The 18,755-nt window shown below is 41.6% G+C and overlaps 1 protein-coding gene and 1 long non-coding RNA gene across 13 annotated transcripts in view; one reads left to right on the top strand and one right to left on the bottom strand.

Annotated features, from left to right (window-relative positions):
• LOC135713752 (uncharacterized) overlaps positions 1–18,755 on the bottom strand; it is a 511,705-nt gene that overhangs the window by 96,444 nt on the left and 396,506 nt on the right. The gene's annotated exons all lie outside the window — the stretch shown is intronic.
• Mef2 (myocyte enhancer factor 2) overlaps positions 1–18,755 on the top strand; it is a 281,652-nt gene that overhangs the window by 104,258 nt on the left and 158,639 nt on the right. For all 12 annotated transcript variants that reach the window (XM_065236926.1, XM_065236929.1, XM_065236934.1 and 9 more), the window contains exon 2: positions 3,813–3,849. The gene's annotated coding sequence lies outside the window, so the exon portion shown is untranslated. The remainder of the gene's footprint in view (positions 1–3,812; positions 3,850–18,755) is intronic.

Here is an 18,755-nt window from a genome sequence, read left to right as displayed (position 1 = left end):
TTTTTTTTTTTTTTTTAACTCCTTATTTGTTCCAAATTCAAAATAAATTACATTTCATTTTTAACCTAGGTGCTCCAGTCACTGCAGTAACGTACCAGCCTTAATTGTTATGATATATATCTAAGTGTTTTTACATTGTTCATGTCTTGGCAATTAAGTATTTTAAACAGGTTTTTTAACCTGCATGTCAGTATAACAATTGATATCTTAAAACTAAAAACTAAATATTTTGACTCGCTAGAATTTTGTGTTTAAAGCCATTGTTTACGTTTGGCTGTTCCGCCTATTTCCATTGTTGGTCTAGATTTTAGCTTGAAATCTCCATTTAATTCTCGGTACATCTTTTATCTACCGATTGAATTAAAAAAAATACTATTTTTTTTAGATTTCGTTCGTGCGTTCTATTTATACTTTTAGATTAGCTGTGTAAGTCCATCCTTCTTGGAAAATTATACTACAGAACGGGTTATAAAATCCTGGATTTTGGGCTGATGGGGGTGAGGAATAACAAGCCGTTCGATTGCATAATTCTCCAAGTAGGAAGGACTTTCAATGCTTATCTCTTGCAAGGATCGATTTCCTTCATCGATTTTCTCTTTACATTGCTACAGCTAAGCGAAACAATTCATGTTGAAAATTGCATTAGCTCCTAAGTAACACTGAAAGATTCTCTTCGTCGACTTTCTCCTTGTATCCCCTCGGCCATGAAGGTATTCCCAGGTATTTTCAGCACACACATCAATAAAAGAAGCTTTTCTCTAGCATCGAATACGACAAACACAATAAGAAACGGTAATGTGCTCAAGTTATTAACGAAAGAGAAAGTCGACAAAGAGAATCGATCAATGTTATGCTTAGGACCTAATGCATTGTTCAGCTTGAATATTATCTGAAATTTGTTCAATCTAGGGTTGTATTGGCTATCAAATTCAACAAAACGCACGCACGCAAACGCACCGAGATATGTTAATCCAAGTAAGTTATTAACAAAAGAGAGAATCGATCTTGGCGGTTACTGCCTAATGCATGCGCGCTGTTGAATTTGTAATCTGTGATAGATATGGATCCCAAGTAACATTTCTGGTTTTATGAAGGTTCTGTAGACCATGATTTAGACTTGTAGAATACTATAAACCCTTGATAAAACTTGCAATGTTGCTTGGGATGTCACTTGTTTTCCACCACAGGAACGCCCCGTGTTCTTATGCCAAATGCTGCATGTGCGCCTACAAAACGTAAACGAAATCTTTAACAAAGGATGTACCGAGAATTTATTGGAGTAATTTATGGTTAATCGAGATATTCCCGATCGACTACAAAATGTTGGTGCAAAATTGTGCACTCCGTTTTTGCGTGTGCATTTTTTTAGTGTTTTGAAGTTGAATCACTATGGAAAACTTATTACTGATCAATCTCATTACCACATAAAAAATTCAAGAGCACAAATATCAGCTCTCACAAAACATATAACAAAGAAACTGTAACTACACGTTTGCTGCAGTGCAGTACACAAGGAGTTTCAATTTCATGAGTGATGTCACAACCGTCCAAGATTTGTGCCCTAGAAATCTTGAAGTGCTAGGGAATATCAGCCATTATGACGGTATGACAATGACTTGGAGAAAGCCATACCTTCATATCTGATTGTAATTTAGGAACTAAATGTAATAGAATATGTATTCGCATTTTTTTGAGGGAGTCAATTTAACCAAGTTTTACAAAGTAGGAAATCCAAAATATGTCCGTAGGACCGAAATCATAGGATACTTCTACTGTATTTTAATTTGATATCTAGAAAAATGCACGAGAATTTTACTACACAGCTTAACGTAGTCTACGTCAACCATGCGGTCGTGTCTTGTACACAACCCACACAAATTTTTTCGTCTATTCCTTTTACTGAAAGCCGTTAAAAACAACTGTAGCTTTACTAAAAATCTAGCCCTTTCAACTTTCATCAAACCGAATGCGAAAAATGTGATTTGTTCACCAATGTTGCCAACTTTGTGTTTATTGCAGTTGAAAACATTAGACTACTTTGCATATGACTCACTTATCGACATAAAACGATAATTGTCATTCGCCTAGGCTTTGGAATTCATAAGGTAAAATCGGTTTAAAATCCCAAAGTTCAATTTGCAACAATAATTTCCCCCCTGCACACCTGTATCTTGCCAATGACTGATGACATTAGAGCAACAAACTCATTGAATCACTCCCGATGGCTTTCTTTCTCTTGTAATCTATCTTGTTGCCTCGTGCTGATTTGTACAATCTCATCTCTAAGCGTTTGACCGACGACGACGACGACAAAACGGCCAGCGGAAAAGATGGCATTAGTCACACGCTACTGTATCATAGACAGTGGTGGCCGTATAGTGCAAACCACCTACCTACCTATCTAACGAGATAGCTAGGGCAGACCATGCCAGTACGTACATAAAGGAGCGAAGAAGTTGAACAGATTTGACACCGTGCCAAATATTTTTTGCCTCCTCTCCTTGCCATTGCTTGCGGTTTGCTGACCGACTCAATCACAGTCTTCATCAAATCGCAGTCTATCCATCCATCCTAGACTAGAGCAGCTCTAGCTAGCTACCTATCTGCCCTGAAAAGGCGGGCCAACAGCGAATGCCTTTGATTTGGAAAGTGCCAATCAGATCAATCCCTTGTGGATGGCTTTCTAACTGCTGCTGGTCGAGGTTGTAATTCGGCAACAATAACAACTGTAGCGTAGAAAATGTCGAGTACAGAGCGCGCGAGTCTGTTTTATCAAAGTCGCAAAAATATTGAACTAGGGTAGGGGGAAACATGTTCGAAAAACACGTCTGTTGTTTAATGGGTTTCATTTGTTCCGGGTCCGGGATCCGGGGATGAGCCAAGGACAAATGGAAGGTGGTGGTGGTGGTGGTGGATGAATGGCAGCGGTGCTCTTATGTAATTACCGATACGTTTTTTTTTCTTGTTCGCCATCAGTGGTCAACTTTTCATTCGATTTTCCGGGCAAGGTTTTTGGAAGCTGTCGCGTTTTCGGCTCGTCGAACCACAACAGAACGGAATAGCAGATTGCAGTGGTATTGGTGTGGCTGGTGATGCGGTTTTTAGGAATCGGTGACGACGGAAGTGCTAAAGCGGTTGGACACTAAGTGCACCATTCTGTGGGTGGTGGGTTCGAACTGTGTCTCTGTGGAAGCTTCCCAGGGTACGATTCTCGACCAAAAATTGAAAAGAGCCAAGCAACTTCCGTAGGCCCTTTTCAATTGTTGGTCGAGCATTGTTCTGGCAAAGTAGCACAACAGTGGCCTTAGAAAGCTACAATTTAACAGCTGTGAAAATGCTCAACGAACCTGCAGCTGAGAGTAAGCATTAGTTCTGGTAGGACCGTGAAAAGCCAGGAAGAATAAGATGAAGAAGGCGTGTCCCGAACGGTCATGCGCGCATATTGCGTAAACCATCTTGCGCATCGCCGTGTGTCCGTGGTCTCGGTACCCAGAGCGGGGTTCAACCGGGCGTTCGTTGTCGTCGTGGCTGAGCGTGTTGATTGAAGAGCTACCAAAGAACGTCGGTCGGTTGGTTGGAAAAGCCGATGACAGATGATGCGCGGGGGTATGTCGGAAAAAGGGGTGAAGGTGAAGGTGAGGTCGGGGGAGGTTTTTCGGAATGACGACATTTTGTAGATGTCCCGCGAGCGGTGGTCTGACGTGTGGGATTAAGACGAGCTGTGTGGGACAGTGGGTAGTTCCGATCGACATTTTTTCTCTCGTAATTTTTCAGAATTTAAAATGATTTTTCCTTTCTTGTTTCTGTTTCAGATGGATGATTTCGCAATCGGATTTTTTGGGAAATAAGGTAAGTCGATATTTTACGGTACTAGGGTTTAGATCTGATTTCCATCCAGAGTGATTCTACGGCTGGAAAGCTTAAAATTGCAGGTATTCCCTCATGTGACTATGTCTCATAAATTGTTTTCCTTACGGAATACATCTTGCAGATAGGAATTTCAGGTCAAAATCTTGCTACATTTCGACCGGTAGTCAAACAGATTTTTTATGCTTTGGATACCTTCCAGTGATCCGTGTTAAATCAACCCCTTCAAAATGGTGATGATGATGATCATGATGGTCCCACCTCTTCCCCCTACAAAAGATTGAGCTGGTCGATAAGTATGACATCTGAACCACATTAGCAAACAAAAACGAGCTGGTTACAGTTACAGATTAAAATTCCCTCAACAATTTTCAGTTACTTTACAGCGATGACAAAAAAAAGTAAGAGGTTGTATCCAAGACACGACCGTATATTTGACGTAGGACTCTGCTTGAGAAACCACTTTTGAAGTAGGACTACGTCTGTGATTTCTATATGGGGGTATACTTTGTGAAAATCGAAAATGGAACATGTAACAAAATTACGAAAGATTTCGAACGTTAATAACTCAGCTGCTCCTGAACCAATTTCAATAATTTTATCACCAATCGATCAGAAATATTCCTACGCATCTGTTCAGTTTAAGACTACATCACTTTTCAAAATGTCACTATTGAAAATTGAACGAATGTGCAACTGTTGTTATGATAATTAAAATTATCACCGATTGCCTGCAAAAAGCGATTTCCCTAACACAGATTTCAACGTTGAATTCCATCCGGTCTCACCAAACGGTGTTTATTCAATCACCGCGTGGTGAGTGGTGGTGTTCTCCAGTACACAACGAAAGGAGGCTGCCTGCAAGTAGCGAGCTGCAGCCCACATGAGCATCCATAGAAGGAGGAAGAAGCCGCACCGCTATTGATCGAAATCATTAGCTCTCCGTGAGTCGTTGTGGGCCATCTATGTCAAGCGCGTCATACTTAAGAGTATAAACAGAGCTCCAATTCCTATTCCTACACAAAACACAAGCTCCTGCTGCAGCTAACAAATAAGTTTTATTATATAAGTCCACGTAGTCCTACGTTACCATTGCGTACAACACCATAGGGCTGTCCCTTGTAGTTTTTTTTTACCACAAACGTTTTGCTGCTCGGTACATTATGTACATTATCAAAGAGCTTTAGGGGTGATGCGGCTGGCAGCAAGGCGAGCGTACGATCAGTTAAAATTACCTCTTGAACAACAATAATTTATGGTGGTCCTGTAATACTGAGCTATTAGGGCGTTCAACACGGATGAGGCTGGCGAGTTGTGTGTTGTTTGGAACGAGGGTGACGCGGCCCACAGCGGCTCACGACGAGCAACTGAACCCGATCAGTAGCGGTGTGGCTTCATCCTCCTTCTTCGGTGAATCGAGGGCTCTTGAGGGCAGCCTTGATAGCTAGCTGCTTGTGGGGAGCCTGTCGTTGTGTACTGGAGAAAAATGTTCAACCGGCTACCACCACTCACCACACGCGATGATTGAATAAACACCGTTCGGCGAGACCGGATAGAATTCGAATTTGAAATCTGTGCTAGGGAAAGCGCTTCTCGCAGGTTATCGGTGATAATTTTAATTATCAAAGCAACAGTTGCACACTCGTGGAATTTTCAATAGTGACCTTTTGAAAATTGATAAAGTCTTAATTTTAACAGATTCGTAGAAAAATTTCCTATCGATTGGCGTATTAAGAATTACAAATCCATCATCTCTGGATCAAAATCAGACCACTTTCATGCCGCAACCTACTTTGGTTTTTGAAATTGCACCCCCAATGTTGCCTTAAAAATACATGGTATGTCAGATTTATTCTTATGGGAACTAACATCCGATTGATGACCTTGACAACTGTCCAGAAAATACTCTTTAATAAATTTATGGTGGTCCTGAAAAAAAAAACCGTTTTGTCGTGATGGTTGAGTAATGCTGAGTTATTAGGGTGTTCAACACAGATGAGACTGGCGAGCTGTTTGTTGTTCGGAACGAGAGTGACGCGCTTGGCATAGATGGCCCACAGCGACTCACGAAGAGCTACTGAATCCGATCAGTAGCGGTGCGGCTTCTTCCTCCTACTTCGGTGAATGGACGCTTATGTCGGCTGCAGCTCGCTGCTTGTGGGCAGCCTTTCGTTGTGTACTGGAGAACACTGTTCAACGCCACGCGCCGAATGTACTGCTGCTGATGACGACCGACCGGAAACCACCACACACGGTGAATGAATAAGCACCGTTCGGCGAGATCGGATGGAATTCGATCACCATTGCAACAGTTGGACATTTGTATAATTTTTAATAGTGTTCATTTTAGCAGAATCGTAGAAAAATTTCCAATCGATTGACTTGTTTAGAATTAAAATCCATCCGCTATTGACAGAGTTATAAGTGGTCAAAACCTGACCATTTTCCGTAACGCGGTCGATTTTGGTTTTTTTTTAATTTCACCCCCAATATGTTGCCGAAAGACGTAATCGTTAGTCAAAACTATTTATGGGACATGGCTTGAAAATTGTTCAAGAATCTTGAACTAACAAAACGCATATTTTTTTTAAATGTTGTTGCTGATGCTGGGCATATAGAGGTTGACCATCTGGCAGCTTCCGGAGGAAAAGCCCCGGGAGGTCCTAGTCAAGGATTTGAAACACTGGGTGTCAAGGGTGTTTTGGGGCTCCTGTTCGGCTGATTGGGTTCGCTTAAGGGATACTTTTACTCGAAAGATCAAGGGGGTGGGATCTGATGATCTCATGATTTGATCTCAGACAGGTGTCTCTGAACCTTGCCAGGATGAATACTCTCCGTTGTTCTAATGTCTGAATTCCAGCCTGGAGGTGGATCTCAGAATTTGTAGTCCGCGAGAGTAGACCTCCTGTTGATGAGGGGGTACAGTGATCTTAACAAGATATTACACTTTGGTTTTGGTTTAACGAGCTCCCTGAAAATCAGCTTGCTGTCTAGTGTTAAGCCGAGGTAGATTACCTCTTTCGACCATTCCACCACTGTGCCGTTCAGGCAGATCTTATTATTCTCCGACGGAACAAGTCTGGGAGATTTAGAGTGTGGAAAGTTGATGACCTGGGTCTTTGCCGCGTTGAAACGGATCTTCCAGCTGTTGAAATATTCAGACAGGACGTCCAGGCCTCTCTGAAGTTTGGCAGTCAGAGCTCCGATGAGCCTACCCTTGTAGACGATGGATGTGTCATCTGCGAACAGAGACAACGATCCACCATCAGGGAGAGCCGGCATATCGGAGGTGAACAGGTTGAATAGAATGGGGCCAAGGTGCTTCCTTGTTGAACCCCAGCACCGATGTTGAAAGCATTCGATATGATGCCATTCAGAGAGACTCGGAACTTCCTGTTCGATAGACAGTTATTTATTATCTTCACTAGGAATATTGAAAGACCGTAGTGCTGCAATTTGAACACCAGACATTGTCGAACGCTTGACTTGTTCCGTCTGAGAATGTTTGTGACTCGAGTCAGCTGGTGGACGGTCGAACGACCGAAAACCAAACAGTTTCTCGAGTAACAAGTTGTTTTCTTCGGCACATGTTAGAAGCCGGTAATAGACTGCTCTTTCGAACAGTTTTGATAACCCTGAGAGAAGGCTGATTGGTCGATAACTTGAAGGAGAGGACGGATCCTTCCCAGGTTTCCGGATGGGTATGACTTTAGCTGACTTCCAGCACGAGGGGAAGTAGCCAAGTCAGAGGCACAGATAAAAAATCAGTGCCAGATGGTTGTAGAATGTGGAATTCAAGTGTTTGAGTTCCAGATTGAGGATGTTGTCGAAACCTGCGGCCTTCATGGTTTTAGATGATTTGATATAGGCCAACAGTTCGTCAGCCGTAATCTCGGATGCCTCGGAAAAAATTGGGAATCTGATGAAGGTTGGTTGCGTTTTCAGCAACCTTAGCTCCGTGAGGGCTGACGATGTTTTGTCCGAGATTATGGGAGCTGACGAAGTGTTGACCTATCGCTGCTGCCTTCACTTCAGACGCCGACGAATGTTTTTACGACAACACCACACGAATTATGGTAGCAACTACAACAGCAACAACTCTGATTTTAAGGGGGCTCCCACCACATTCCAAACTCTGTAATTAGGGGAAACCCTTTTGGAGGCCCACCCTATTCAAAACTTTGTAACTAAGCAGGGCTCCCATCCCAGCTCCTCGGCAGAAAGTCTCGATAATGGAGAAAACTAAACTAACTCCATGGGTTGTCGAGTCGAGTACTGGGCTGCTCCATTTAGCTCTACAAAAAACAAAAATCATCTCATTCAACGAACTTGGACACCAATTTCAACCAATCGATCCAGTGTGCCCAGGCCCGGGTTCGGAAACGATCCATTTCCCCCCGTTGTCAAGGGGAGAAAGCGGCGTGGTTGTTCTAGCCATCCATCGCATCCCAATGATGCAGCAGGTACGGGCGGACGGGACGGACGCAGACAATTTTTTGGTTCTCTCATTTGAAATGCGGCCGTCGCGACCGACGACGGACGGTGTCGCGTTCGATCTTATGTACATACTGCCTGCCAGCCAGATCTACCCTTGAAGGTAGTGGTGAAAATGCTCGAAACATGCCGAACTCCTCGGCAATATGTGTGTTGGTGATTCGCAAAGGAAAAACATTCGGAAAAGTCGGGTTGTTTTCGTTGTTTTCCCCCCGGTGGATCTCGCGACGAGAGAGCTCTCGGGAGAACTTTGGGAGAGTACCATACCGATGCATGCGATGGCGATGGAGCAACTCGGGGAGAAAGCTACGATCGTAGCTTGAACGTCGGACTGCTAGCTGTTCTATTAATAGCGGATGAAAATCCGTCGGAAAATCAGTATAAACTAGACCTCAACTTGTGTTGTGTACCTACCGTGTGGTTGTCCTGTGTAGTGTATTTGAACGAAGTGCGCAAGATTTTCCAACCCCGGGGCATTGGTGATCGTGGTGGCTGGGGTTAACTTGTTCTGTAGAACAGGTTCAGCAACAGAGGCGACGCACAAGTCGAGAGGATTCGGACTTTTCTGAATGTGGTAAGAAGGCATCCATTTGGACGCTCGACGCATGCCAGGCGGCAATAAAGGAAAAATATGGCGCTTCAAATGCGCGATAAATGGCTTAGCATTATAGTTGACCGCGAAGTTTGCTGGGGCTTCTCGGTGGCGGTAATGGCTTCCCTGTTTTGCTAAATTTAAATCCTATTAGATCACACATGGGAAACGTGTCATGTTGGTTTTCCGCTTCTAGTTTTTCCATCGCTGTACTCTCAACTGGCCGCCCAGCCTACACAGATGGACGGATGGACGTGGTCGTATATTTCATTTTGCCCTTAACCGGGCGCACGCTTTTTGTCTTAGTGCTTCTGAATACTGGGTCGACCTGTCTGCGGTGTGGGCAGCAAGGGGGGGGGGGGTAGAATCGGAAAAGCGGTGGTGGAACGTGGGTTGTGAATCATTGAGTGAGGCATTTTCTTCGCTTCGTTGGTTTTCGTTGTGGTGGCGTTTGTTCTTCGTCTTCTTGGTCTTTCCGAAATTCTCAGAGTACCTCTATCGAGTTAATGTTGTTGAGATTGTTGTTTTCCGCGGGACTGGCTTAAATCCCTCGCGCCTTTGCCATCCGCTGCTGCAAGCCAGATCATGCCAGGCCACATTCGAGCCATTCGAGAGAGAGAGAGAGATAGAGGATAAACGGGAGCAGTTGTGCCAATCGGCGGAGTCTGCGCGTAACATCCGATCCGAGGAGAAGCGCAACTGTCGAGAAGAAGACGTTTGTTTGCAGCTGCTTGAAAAGTCGTAATAATTTCATGGCACGAAGCGGAAAGTTGTCGAAGGATGCTAGGTGCGTGAAAGAACGTGCGTGAGCGAGTGTGGGTTTCTTTCTAGCACGTACCATGACGGCGACGTCGACGGCGGTGGACTGTTGTTACTGCTATCTAAGCTGGTCTTGGTCGAAGTGATGGCACATGGCAAAGTAAATCGCGTACGATGCAGGCGCAGGGAATCGGATTGAGGTAGATGGATGACTTGAATGTAGTTTGGATTTGTTTGTAAACTTGGCAGACATTTGAAGTTGAAACTCATTTCTTCTGATTCGTGATTCAGAAGGGAATCAATTGCACTCCCATTTGTCAGTTTCGAACGATGTGGGTAATCTGACTTTGCTAATCCCTTTATGAATTGCAATTTACTTTTGGAATATTTTCAGTATGGATTAAATGTTTAGTTTGGAGTGATCCTAGTATCAACTAGATTTGTTCAGATTTGTTAAGTCCCTGAAAGTTTTCCTAAATTGATCTTCCGATTGAAGGGTGATGGAATTTACTTGATGTCTTTTAGACTTGACCACGAGGTTCTCGAAATTCGTTGAAGACTTACCTTTAATTCTTTTTAAAAAAAACTGCAGTCGCTTTGGAGATTCTTTCTAAGAGTCATCAGAATATACCATAGAAGTCGACTAGACTTAGCTATTGTATTGTTTATAAACGACGCACTCATTTGGTATTCTTATTCTTTTGGTTTTCACGTCTTTAGATTAGAAAGCCTGATAGTATCCGTTCATTTGTTCGAATTCCATTTGGCTGAAAGTCGCTTAGCCAAACTGACGATTCCGGATGGCATGACTTTATGGCATGACGGAAATTTAGCTATACTTTAAATCCTGGATGTAGCCAAATTTTCTGTCGTAATATTTGTTCGGACTCTGCTTACTAAAATAGAGATTGGAAAATTTTAAACATTCTGGACAGAACAAAATTTTCAAAACAAAATTTTCAAGTCAAGTGTCGAACGTCTTAAGCAAGAGGGAACCCTATTCAAAGCAGAGGATAAACAATAACTTTAAGTGCTCGTTTTCTGGAGCAAGATCCATCACCCTTTACCGCATTTTATGGATCAGCTCTCGATGAATTTTATGCGACTAGACTTACCTATATACCTATTATATACGTATTGTCTTTTAAGTATGCTTGATGCACTATTTAAGCAAGGTGATGCCACTGAATCAGGAAAACCGGGAGAACCAGGAATCGAAAAAAAAACGGGAAATAACCGGCAATTTGATTGGAACCTTACAATAATTTGTTGTTCATGTAGGGGAAATGGCTCTAATGTTGGCCTATGGATCTAAGATTGGGCCCATCGTTAAAAATCTGCTATTTATCAATTTTATCTAGATGAACGCGTCGGTACGGTACTAATGGATATTTTTGGTCGCTTTTGAAAATTTAGTCGATTGCTGAATTTATGTATGGGCTCAAATTAAGGGCTTGCTTTTGCAAGCGGATTTTAACACAAAGTGCATTGTTTCTACTATAGATGACTTCTAAATTTATTTACCTTTTCATACCTTCCGTAAGATTTGGTAAAGAGTCACAAATTGTTGAGATAATGCTAAAAATCTAACACTACTTCTTGAATCCATGTTTGTTTACATTCATTTACTGCTTGCCTTTCGATCCATTCAAATTGACAGAATTGTCCAAAACTGCTTGAAAACTTTTTTATAACGCACCAAACTGGTGATCTCAGGTGAGTGTGACTATTTCCGGCAGCCTCTTTTTTTTCGGCAACCTTTTTATTTGAACTGTGTGTTGAACAGCTATTCTATTATTGACAACTTGATATCAGCTGCAATTTGTAGTACACAACAGGACATAACAGGATTTTAGAGTCGTAAAATTGTAATCAGATTTAAAAAGGAATGACTAAGGAATCGTTTGAATACAATCAGCAAAGTATGTTGATTGGAAAGTACAGTGAAATTAATAAAAATTGGTTGCCAAAAACAGTCAATGGGTGCCGAAGTCGACATTTAACTTATGGAATCTACATTTCGCCGCAAAAAAATTGATAAAATGTAACTACTGTGATTCGGGCAAGATAGAATTGTATCAGACGAGTCTTTACAAAAAAGTAGGATTTTCTGAATAATTTTCAAATTTTATTGAATTGACGTTCAGGGTTGGAATGATTTTGTTTTCCTCTATTTGATTTCCATCGATCTTGTTTTCCGTACTGATATGCTACCGACGTTAGGGAGGCAGCTCCCACACCTGGACTCTAACTATCGACCCATCAACTCATAGACTGGAGACCAACGGCTTTACTTCCCTTCCGAAGGTAGGCGTGATCAGAGATGTTATGCCTCAGAATATCCCTACGGCGCCGACAGGGATTGAACCCAAGCCTGTTGGGGTGAGAGGCAATCACGCTTACCAGTATACCACCGGCGCCGCTAACTATGATTGAACGTTAAATGTAGCCTCATAATCTTAATAATTTTCTCAAACAATTATCGAACAAAAGTTCAGTCCGAGTATTCAAATGTTCGTAGATCTCATTGTTTTCCAAAGCATTTCCTATATCATTCTATAATTTAGCCCACCCAAGTAACATTGCGAGTTTTATCAAGGTTATGAAGCGTTCTACAAGTCTAAATTATGGTCTACATAATCTACGTACTACTTACTTGGGCCTTCTCCTTTTTCTTCTAAGCTTACTGCGCTTTTGTAGCGAGCGTTTCGCCGGCTCTCAACTTGATTTTCTAGATACACTTCTACAGTTATTAATTGAGGGTCAACCAATGCATGAATTCGTATATTGTGTGGCTGGGCTCAACTGGGTTAATTCTTCAATATAATTTATAATATATAATTATGGATGGTTTCACATAATTCACTTTTTAAAAAAGATTCACTTAGTCCTAGAGGACAGATTTATTCGCGAAGTTCACTGTTACACGATTGAATTAAGACTAAAATTCCCTGACTGCCTACTGAACCTAACTACCTCGTAAGGTCCTAACTAGAATGTGCTATCTAAGCAAGACGACATGTCCACGTGCTGGCCATAGGTGCTCGATGACTGCTGACTCGTCGTCTGGTGCCTCGGTGCCGGCCGGTTGGCGCATCGTGGGTAGCTGGTGCCATGGATCAGGTGAACGGCCGGATGTGCTGTGCTGCGTCAGCTTCTTGTTGGTTGATACTGGGTGTCTCTGTTGGATCGGGTTTGGGTTGCTAGGAGTGGTGACCAGGTCCGTACATAACTATATAATTTCGAAGATAGTACCTCAATAAATTAGAGGCAACTTCCAAGGAAATTGTGAGGATAATTCTAACTGGAATCTAAAGAGAATCTGATGAGAATTCCGTGAAGAATATAAAGAAAGTTTAATCTTGAGGATACAATTACCTAGGAATCATGAGAATAAAAGCTGACTAAAAGTAAATTGGTACGCCCCTCGCGCGCCGCTAGCACGCCTCTTGTGTTGGGAATCGAAAATCTTTGACAGTGGTTTGTTTAAACGTCTATAGAGAACAACTGGTGCAAGTTTGATCAAAGTAGTCGATCGCGTTCAGAAATAACGTCAAATGGAACTCGAAAGAAGAAAAAATGTTGTGCACAAACACCTGGAAAATCCGGAGTGATCCGGTTCCAAGCTAGCTAAAGTGCTGAAGATGCCAAAAACAACAGTTTGCCGAGTGCTCAAATTCTACAAGCAAACCCTGAGTGTGGAAAGGAATCAGCGGACCTACGAAAAAACTGGAACCAAGGATCGTCAGCTGCGCAGCAAGGTATTGGGGTGCGTTAAAGCCAACCCCGGTCTTTCGATCCTAGATGTGGCCAGAAGGTACAACGCCAACTTTCAAACGGTGTGGAACATCCTTGCCAGGGAAGGATACAAGTCGTACAAAGCCAGTAAACATCCGAACCGGCACATGAAGCAGAATTCCGTGGCCAAAAAGCGTGCAAGACCCTTGTACGACCGTGTTTTGACGAAACACAAGGGCTGCACTTTGATCGATGACGAAACATACGTCAAATTCGATTTTAAGCAGCTTCCCGGTCAAAAGTTTCACATCGCGACTGGACGTGGGGATATGCCGGGAAGATTCAAGTTCGTGTTTGCCGACAAGTTCGCGAAGAAGGCCAAGCGATTTGCAGTTGTGGCCCATTCGTCACATCCTCGACGATGACATCCCAAGTTTACATCGAAGAATGCCGTTCATCCGCAAGCATAGGGGCAAAGTCATCTTTTGGCCCGATTTGGCCAGCTGCCATCACTCCAAGGTGGTTCTGTAGTGGTATGCTGCTAAAAACATCGATTTTTTCCCCAAGCCACTGAATCCTCCGAATTGCCCGGAATTTCGACCAATCGAAAAATACTGGGCAATTTCAAAGCAGCGACTTCGACGAAGCGGCGCGGCAGTTAAGGACATCCAGCAAATGCGGGCAAAATGGAAGAAATGTCCGTTTCCACAGTGCGGGCGCTGAGAGTTTCCATCAAGAGAAAAGTTAGAAATTTCGTTCGAACTGGAGAAATGTAGCCATCTAATGCTGTAACTTTGAAGTTTTATTAAAAGCACTGTAAAGCAACCATTATGGACTTTTTAAACTTATAGAATCACGAATTACAGGTCTTTTTGTGCGTACCAATTGACTTTTAGTCAGCCTTTACAATGAAAAATATAGGAGAATATCGAGAGAATCGCATTATTTTGGGGGAATTCTGACAAAAGTCTTTCCCCCTTCTGTAAATGGGGAAAGACTTTAAGGACAATGTTAAGAATATGACAAGGAAATCCTGTAAATAGATCTGAGTTAATTAACATGGTAGTTAAAGCATTGACAAATGTGAAGATTTCGGGTGCAGACTAAATTAAAATCCAGGATGACTGTTTTTGTATAGTAACTGTAAAATATGTTCGGTCATATTTGTAACCTCTCTAGGATTAGAATTAAACTCGGGACCTTTAGCGTGAGAGGTGTGGTGCTAAACACTACGTCGAGCACGTCCCCTGGAAAAAATCGGTAGTCGTAATCATGAACCATGTAACCTAGTCAGGGTGCCTTCCATTCATTTTGACTAAAAAAATGTTTTAAGAAATTATGGAATAATAAGATATTATGTAAATATTTTGATTATGTAAACAACAAGAAAATATTGTTAAGTTTGTGTTTGACACATTATACCTGCCAATTTTGCTACATGAGAGTCGCAATAAGCGATATTGTAATTTATCTCACCCACTCTTCGCTCTTCACTCTTCGCTCTTCACTCTTCGTGAAGAGGCGATCAGAAAAATGCTCATTGTGACTCGGTCAAAGCTAAATTTGCAGTTTTGATGTGTGAAACACAAACTATAAAATTATTTCTTATTACTTACACATACAAAATATCATCATAATATCTTATTATTCCATAATTTCATAAAACATTTTTTTTAGTTAAAATGAATGGAAGGCACCCTGAACCTAGTAACTTCATTGATTTCAACCGGGGAAATTTCCAAAATTCCGGGAATAAAGCGGGAAAATACCGGGAAATTGATAATCGGCACTTGCTGGTCACCATGACTAAAGGTAATTTTCCCCAGGCGCCCAGTTTTTGGCACTGAAGGCCTTAGATGATCGTTAAATTTGTCCTGTCAATCTTTTGCGCATGTCGTTGTCGTCGAATGTCTCCGATCTCTGAACTTGAGATTTCCTCTAAAGCAAACAATTATTTGAGCTTGGTTCAATATTATCTGAGATTAATTTAGATTAAGTAGAAGTACCCGCGTTGAGTTGTTCTACTTTTAAAGTTCCCTGAACAAAGCTTCCTGATTTTTTCCTGTTCAAACCCGGCTTTTGGCGGGATAATTTTAATGTGTTTACAGAGCCGAGGTTTCTTATTCACTATACAAAACATCGTCAACCTATAGTCAAAAGGTACAACACAATAAACACTTTATCTTCCGCTGTTCAATAAGTCTCCTCCATCAGAACGGGATCTGCTTCCAGTGGTTTCATTGTATGGCAGTATCGCCAACGAGGGGCAAAGCGCTTCCATTGCAGCAATGGACGCAAAACGTGGTCATCACTCACACACTCATCACGAAATAGTTGCTTTCCAAAGTCGACGTCGCATCGACCGAAATAACTGCTGACGAATAACAATGAAGAGGACCACACAATAGTTGCTGCTGAGTAAGCAGACGATGCGTGAGACACATCGAGAGTGGCCTCCTTCTGTCGACAGCCGAGTGAACACTGTATATGGCGTGTTTGTTTGCTTTATCCATTCCAATCGACAGAATTGTCGAAAACTGTTTGAAAAGTAGTGTTGAGTACTTGGCACTGATGAAGTCTGAAGTAAATAGTAGACGAAATACGCGTATCTGTCAAAAGATAAGCAATTATAACGGAATTTAAAGGAAATAAACCAACACACTCAAAGCTCTACATGTTTGAAAACGTTTTTACAACGCTCCAAACTTCTCAGGTGTGTGTGACTATTGTCGGCAGCCTCGTTTTCTTCGGTAACCTTTCCATTTCAACTGCGTGTTAACCAGCTATTCTATTTTCGGCAACTCGAAATCAGCCGCATTTTATTGTGCATAAAATTAAATTAAATATAAATCTGGCATAACAAGATTGCTCAGAGCATGAGCATGAGCATTGAAGACCATACATTTCAGTAGTTGCTACTCCGTGATTGACCAGATTTAGCGAAATTTGCACAAAGAACCATATGCTTGGGACTAGTAATCTAGTACTCAGTGTGCAACATCCGGGGAATCTTTATTTTTGAGGTCAATAACGGCGCCAGTCACATCTTTACGGTCATCGGGTTAGGGAAAGGATTGTTATTTCAACAACCGTTGTTACTAGAGACCGAGTATACCTCTGCATCTCCACGGTTGACACGGGAAGGACGTTTTTGTTAGTGGGAAGGGTAAGTTAGATCTGGATTCACATTGGGAAGTGAAATCGGGATCGGGATCGGTAAACCATTATTTGTTTTATTTTAAAGGAGCATGAAAAATGCTCAGGATGGGTTGTGAGTTTATAAGATTTCTCGAAGTGGGTTGCAGTCAACGAAATATTGTAACCATTTTTCCCGATCAATAAATGAACCAAGTTGCAATTAGGGTTTTATGAGGGTTCTGCAGACTATTATTTAGACTTGACGTTTGCTTTAAAACTGCGATAAAACTTCTAATGTTACTTGGGGTCACTATTAGTCACTTTTTTTATTGCTCTAAAGTCACTATTTGGTCACTATTTTCGTTATTTTGGTCACTTAAGTCACTACTATTATATTACATATCCACTACCAGTCCTGTCATTAAGCAAAACCGATCCCTCTAGGTTTATCGAGCAAACCACAACACTCCACGGCAAAATATTATTAAGTTTTCATTTGGTATGTAATGAACAAAAGAAATACGCGATAATTCATAATTTCAGCGGTTGATGGTTAATTTTAAATATACTAACGGTACTGCCTACGGTTACTACAACAACGATTACGACAGCGACTACGACGGTGCCTACGACGGTGCCTACGACGGTGCCTACGACGGTGCCTACAACGGTGCCTACAACGACGACAATTTGAATGAATTTGTAACTTACCATTTGTCTAGGGTATAACACCTTTTGGCATAACAGGATTGCTCAGTCGAAAAATGTAATAAGATTGAAGGTGAAAGACTAAGTAATCGTGAAAATAACGTTTAAATTTTGGTGGCCGAAAACAGGCAATGGGTGCCGAAACCGACATTTAACCTATACAAATATTAAAAAAAAATTGTGAAATCATATTATTAAAATACAGCTCTAGACAAATAAATTGATCTATATCTAAAAAAAATCAATTTTTTTTTCATATACTCAAAAAATTCCACACGTTTGATCGAAGTGTTTAAACACTTGATTTTTTAAATGCACACGTTAATTTCTAGTGTTTCAAACTTTGAAATGTTGAAAATCGTTCACTATCTATTCAAGTGTATTGCACATTGAATCACACTACTGTTCAAAACAGATGGATTTTAAGGGTTTTGAATTTCAATACAATGTGAATTGCTTGCTCAGAAAGGTCAACATCGAAAACAAGAGTAGTGACTTTATCCTATCAACCCGCCTCATATATGAGAACAACCGTGGCACAGTGAGATCGAACGAACACTCCGGCAGCAGCACACCCCAACAGTCCATGATCGAATCGCAAATCAGACCCATTAAAAAGATATGTGAAAGCTCTGGCCTCTGTCAGTTTTGTTTATATATTTGTCGATTCATTTTTAGAGTCGGTAAAGTAGAAGTTGATAAAGTAGAATATTGTAGAATATTGAACTATAATGTGCAAAGTTATTGATATCACCATATGAGGCACATAGAATCCAAGTGTGTCACAATTCAAATCCATAGTTTTCAGGCATGGTTCATAGCATAAGATTCATACATGAAATGGATGTGTTTCACAATAAGCACAAATTTAAGTGTGAGACACATGATGATGACGTGTGGAATTTTTTGATTGTATGGCCTTGGTGGCAATCAGAATTGAAAAGAAACTGTGGTCAGTAGAGGGTTAAGCAAAGGTGAAACCTGCACATTCATGTAAATAAACATCATAATTAGTTAAATTTATACTTTCTGGTAAACACTTATCGATGTATTTTTCAACTTAAAGGGTGATACGGTCAAAATTTGGTCAAGGGAAAACGCGTGTAAATCGGTGAAATCGTTTATTTAAAAAATCAAATTAAATTTCTTTTTCAAGTTCAATTAGTATAAAATTCAGGAAAAATATTCAGTTAGGCTTCCGCTTTTCCAAATCCGAATTGCCGGGCCTTACGCTTGACCCCTGCCATAAGATTTTGTACAGCCACCTTGTCCACCTTCTTCGCCGCAGAAAGCCAGTTTGCCTTGAACTGCTGCTCGCCCTTAGCAGTTTTTTTGGTCTTCTTTAGGTTCCGCTTGACAATAGCCCAGTATTTCTCAATTGGGCGGAGCTCTGGCGTGTTGGGAGGGTTCTTGTCCTTGGGAACCACCTGCACGTTGTTGGCGGCGTACCACTCCATGG

The sequence above is a fragment of the Ochlerotatus camptorhynchus genome, unplaced genomic scaffold (assembly GCF_037179485.1).
Source record: "Ochlerotatus camptorhynchus isolate MF236.1 unplaced genomic scaffold, CSIRO-AGI_Acam_v1.1 ptg000577l, whole genome shotgun sequence".
Classification (NCBI taxonomy): domain Eukaryota; kingdom Metazoa; phylum Arthropoda; class Insecta; order Diptera; family Culicidae; genus Ochlerotatus; species Ochlerotatus camptorhynchus.
Note: the sequence above shows the minus strand (reverse complement) of the source record. Positions and strands in the feature narration are given on the sequence as shown.